The sequence below is a fragment of the Arachis ipaensis genome, chromosome B07 (genome assembly GCF_000816755.2).
Source record: "Arachis ipaensis cultivar K30076 chromosome B07, Araip1.1, whole genome shotgun sequence".
NCBI classification, from domain to species: Eukaryota; Viridiplantae; Streptophyta; class Magnoliopsida; order Fabales; family Fabaceae; genus Arachis; species Arachis ipaensis.
In genome coordinates this window covers 115,571,284-115,577,152 of record NC_029791.2, presented here as the reverse complement: position 1 = coordinate 115,577,152, position 5,869 = coordinate 115,571,284, and the positions used below count along the sequence as shown (strand labels likewise).

Sequence of the window (5,869 nt, the reverse complement as noted above, 5' to 3'; positions counted from 1 at the left end):
AGATTTATTTATATATATTCAACCCAATTGTTTTTTCTTAAGTATGTTCGGATCGGAATCACATATACTTAATTCAAGTCTGCAAATTTTTAATCATTGAAACCACCTTCTACGTCTCTTTTTTTTTTTAAATCTATAAATGAAAACTCATATTTTCAGCACATACTGCAATATGTTTAGCGTATATATATACATACACAAAATTATACATGGCCGGCGTAATGTTAGGTACATAAATTAATATATGGTATGCAATTTAAGGGGTTTGAAAAGTGAGGGAGATTGGCGCTGCATATATAAATAACATTCAATAGCCAAGTAGCTATTAAAACTGTCATTTTAGTAACAAAGACAAGTTACTTGAATGGTTTACCAAAAATTTTGCTTGAAATGTATACGAAATGGAATTAATAAATTGTCTAAAACATAATGCCTATTTCTTCACGTTTTGTCATGTTCCCGGGACATCTATGCATTGGATAATATAGTTCTACATATACAGATTAATAAAACAAAATATTCATTTCGATGGATAACCATTATGTTTAAATATGATATTTTGTATGAAAGATTGCTAATCATATTCATTTACATTCAAAAGCAATCATTGCAATTTAATATATTAGCATCCCCTTATACTAGATTTTCTTATAATCGATCTTATCATCATGAGTGATTTCTTGTATATCATTAATTTCGACCGTAAAATCCTAAAAAGATATTGCATACAAAATAATTTATATATAATGAAACACAATATGAATGGATCCCTCGTCTTTTTAAATAAGTATGTGAACTTAAATTTTATTTTATTCGTATAGTAATTTATTATCCAACGTTAATTTTTAAAATAAAAATTTAAATTCACAATAAATTAATTTTTAATTTATCGAGTTAAAAAATAAGATTTTATTAGGTAGACAATGACTTTTGTAAACAATATGAACAATAAGCTTTAAAATTGGTCCAATAAAATAAAAATATACTACACCTCAAATTACCCAACTAAATCTTAATATTAAGATAATCATCCACACACTTAGTGAATTAAACATCCGATATATTCATTGTTTACATTGTTTAGTATTTTCATTATCTATCTATATTTTTTCTAAAAAATATGATAAGAAACAAAAGAAAATACAATTACAATTGGGATTTATTGGACTTTCATTTAATATGTTTTCTAAAAATGGCAATTTCTTTAATTACATTGTCCCTTGACTCGTCTTGAATGGCAATAGCTAGAGGTGTCCCTGCCAAAGACACTGGCCTTCAATTCTATAGCTGGAGCATCCCCTAATAATATACGACATGACCACGCAACTTTTTCATCATCAATCAATCCTCTAATAATGCACCACATTAAATATGAAAGAAGTTAAAATTTATGCCTTTTTTTTTTTAAATTGAGAATTCTTCTTATACATTTATTGGGTCTTTCGATTTCGAAGTCAAGCCGTTGTAGCTAGTTCTTACTAGTGTTATATATAAATTCGAAGATTATGGTAAGGGAGTCATTCAGATAAAGATGTTGAAAACGTCATTTTATAAAGATATTTTTTAATAATTAAAATTTAACATATATAATCAATTAAATTGTATTATTTTTGTCAAAATTAGGTTAGACAAATTGATCTGACCGAAAAATGATGAATCAAATCTTGAATTGGTCTAAATTAATATTATTTTTTATAGAAAATAACTACAATACCCTATTATAGAAAATGACTAAAATACTTCTGTGAAATCAAACAAACTTTAGAATGGTTAATTATAACCAAAAGTACACACGTTCACACCCGGTGGTTGACCCTTTTTTTCCCGCATGTCTTAAGAGTTAAAACGAGGTAAAGATTAAGGTATTCTTGCTATATCAGAAAATCAAACAATTTCAATAACCACTAAAAGTAATTGTTTTAATAAGATATTTTAACCGTCATAATTAAACTGGGTTAGTCAAGTGGTTGACTCACTGGTCTGCTTAAGTAAGTGTGGAGATTCGAATCACGCTTTATGCATATAGCAACTCATTCGACTGTGACAAATCCTTAAATGAAATTCCAATTCTGCGTTAGATTTAATCATTGACCTGCTTTTAAATTGAACTCTGATCGACAATAGATTAGTCGTTAACATGTTGGATTGGATAAAAAATAAAAAAATTTCTTAATTGTCATTAGTTGTAGAAAAATATTTAATATTATTAAAAAACGATTTAAAAATATTGTTGATAGTCATTTAATTGTCAAATTGACAATACTTTTATTAACATTTATTTTTTACAATCAATAATAATTAAATATCAATAAAAATATTGTTAATAATTTTTTGGACAATTAAATGAGAGTTAAAAATATATTTGAATACTTTTTTGATAACTATTAGTCATCAATAATAATATAAATTTTTTTTATGACAAGTAATACTCATTAAAATACATTTGAATATTTTTTTGATGAAATTATTGGTTGTTGTCAAATATACTCTTATAAAATAATTACTTTTTTTATACCAATACCCGTCAAACATACTAAGTTTTGTTTTAGTGCACAACCCTAAATAACTTTTTTTTTTTTACAGATTTTTTGCAATCCTTTTTTGGCAGATTTTTTGCAACCCTAAATAACCTTTTTTTATAACTTTTTTCTTATTAAAAGATATATCATTCAAAATAAATGTTTAGTTAAATTAAAGATTAGTACAAATAACATTACTCCTCCAATATTTAGAAATCAAAGTAACACACTTCATCTCGAAGCTGCAAACGACAAAAAAGCATGTCTCCTTCCTTCTTTCACCGATGTAGATTTGGAGCTGCAAAGTCAAAAGACTAACACAAAACTCAACCGAAATTTGTTTACTTGTGAATATTTTATAATTAATTGGCAACAAAATATATGGGAGCAGTTAGAGATAAAAATAGAAAGCATGTAAGTAAAGATGAGCCATCATCGATGAAATTGGCATTATAATTAATATAATAATAATAGTGACAAGTGGCTTTGAAAGAAGAAATATTATAATAATTAATACTATATATATTGAGAGCACATGTGGGATTTTGGTTGGCATCAACTACAAAAGTTGCTGGCTGGTTTTAATCAGCTGATTGATGAGTCCCCAAAACTTTGTACACTTTAATATATGAAAACCTAATATGGGATTGGGATGACCTTTGCCAAATGTTCTTCTCTTCTAGAATGATAAAAACAATGGATTACAATAGAAGAGTGTGTTAATGAATAAAGGGGTATACCCTAACAATATTCTTTACAGATATGCAGCACATTTAAGCAATTTGTCATTTAAGTTTAATCAAGTAGATTTAATATCAACAAAAATTATTCTCGTTAAAAAGAATGTAATTACACGTGCATACATCATTCTTTTAACTAAGTCATTTACATTCACTTACGGAACTTTACGTTACTGTCGTCGTCGTTTTCTTCTTCTTCGCGTTCCTCCTCCTCCTCCCCTTCATCTTCCTTCTTCGCATGTTTTTTCTTCATTGTTATTCTTTGTTGCTGCTGTTATTGCAGTAGAAGGTGAGAAGAAAGAGTTTTGAATTGATAAGGACAACGCGTCCAAATGCACCTTAATTCACTCAAAAATGAACCGAAATTACATAATGTATTGTGACACAATTAACTTAGAAATGAACCGAAATTACATAACAATTACGATACAATTAACTCAGAAATGAACCAAAATTACATAATGATTACGACACATAAACTCAATTCGAAAACAAGCACACAAATAAGACTGAATCATGAACAAAAATACATCTAAAATCAATTTTGGATTAGACAATGTCATTAATATATTTTTTCTTCTTTTTTATTTGATATTTTTTTCTTGATTTTATTCCTCTCAAGAGTAGAGTAAATCATGAAGAATTTTGAAAAAATGAAATAAGAAGGAAAAGATGAAAAAGAAAAAGAAGCAATAGAAGATGAAGAGGACGAGGAGAAAGAATTTTGAATTGTGCAGGACAACAAGTCCAAATGCACTTTAATTCACTCAGAAATGAGCCGAAATTATATAATGATTGCGACACAATTAACTCAGAAACGAACCGAAATTACATATTGGGTTGTGACACAATTAACTCAGAAATGAACCGAAATTATATAATGATTGCGACACAATTAACTTAGAAACGAACCGAAATTACATATTGGGTTTTGACACAATTAACTCAGAAATGAACCGAAATTACATAATGATTGCGACACATAAACTCAGTTAAAAAATAAGCACACAAACAAGACTGAATCATGAACAAAAACGTCATTAATATATTTCTTCTTTTTTGTTTGATATTTTCTTCTCTTTTTCTTGGTTTTATTCCTATTAAGAGTGTGAAACAAGAAGAACTATAAGAAAATGAAAAAAGAAGGTGAAGATGAAGAAGAAAAAGATGAAAAAAAGAAGAAGTAGCAGCAGAAGATGAGGAAGAAGAGGAGAAAGAATTTTGAATTGTGCAGAACGAGTCCAAATGCACCTTAATTCACTCAGAAATGAACCAAAATGACATAATGGATTGCAATACAATTAACTCAGAAATGAACCGAAATTACATAACAATTGCGACATAATTAACTCAAAAATGAACCGAAATTACATAATAATTGCGACACATAAACTCAATTCGAAAATAAGCACACAAACAAGACTAAATCGTGAACAAAAACACATCCAAAATCAATTTTGGATCAGAAAACATCATCAAAATGACAAAAATTTAACAATAACAATAACAACGATAATAATAACGACGATATATATAAGAAGAAGAAGATGATGATGATGATGATGATGATGATGATGATGATGATGATGATGATGATGATGAAAAAGGAAGAAGAAGAAGAAAAAGGAAGGAGGATGAGGTGGTGGTGTTGTTGGTGATGATGACGATAACGGAAGAAGAAGAAACAGGTACACGTGAATTTAAAATACTTGGTTGGATTTAGTTAGGGTTATGATTTGGATATAGAGTTTTATTGTATTCCTTAATATCACATTGTTTAAAAAAAAGAAAAAAATTGATTTGAAGTATTTAATATTTCTATATATAAAAACAGGGGCGGAGTTAGATAAAATATTAGAGTGAACCAAAAATATTTACACAATAAAATAAGACTTAAATAAAATTTTAAGAGGACTAAACTAAAATTTACATATAATTTACATGTAAAAAATTAAAATTAGGAAGCCATTGCCTCTTTTCTACTATGTGGCTCTGCCACTGTATAAAAATTGGTCTAATAGTTTTCACCCATCAATTTTATGTAGAAATTAAATTTACATAAAAATTATTGAAGAGATTAAAAAAATTGCGGTGAGCGTGGATCGAACACGCGACCTTCAGATCTTCAGTCTGACGCTCTCCCAACTGAGCTATCCCCGCAACGTGTTTTTGGTCATATTAGAAAGATATACAATTATTATACCGTGATAATAAAATTCCAATGATGAATGAAATTGGTAGAGCTAGACAAGGAAAGAGAACAGAAGAGACTGTGGTGACGAAAGCTGCGTTTTTTACCCCTTTAGGTACCTCTGTCGCTTGTACAGCAACGGACATAGTAGAAATAAAATATAGTTGATTTATAAAATCTACATTGAATCCAATCTTACTAAGCATATCTTCAACAATTCTGGTTACTTGATATCTTTCACCACACTGATTAATCCTCATTCGAACCAACACATCATCTGCATTTTGGTCTTGATAAACAATTCGAGGATTATCTCCCCTAAAATGCATATCATTTTCTACATTTTTGGGCCTCCCATCCCCTTGATTCATTTGCCGATTTTGATCTCCTTTATCATAATTAACAATTTAAGCAACTCT

The 5,869-nt window shown here is 28.5% G+C and overlaps 1 non-coding gene across 1 annotated transcript; it reads right to left on the bottom strand.

The window, feature by feature from the left end:
* TRNAF-GAA lies at nucleotides 5,347-5,419 on the bottom strand. The gene has a single exon. It is a non-coding gene; the product is annotated as a tRNA-Phe (tRNA).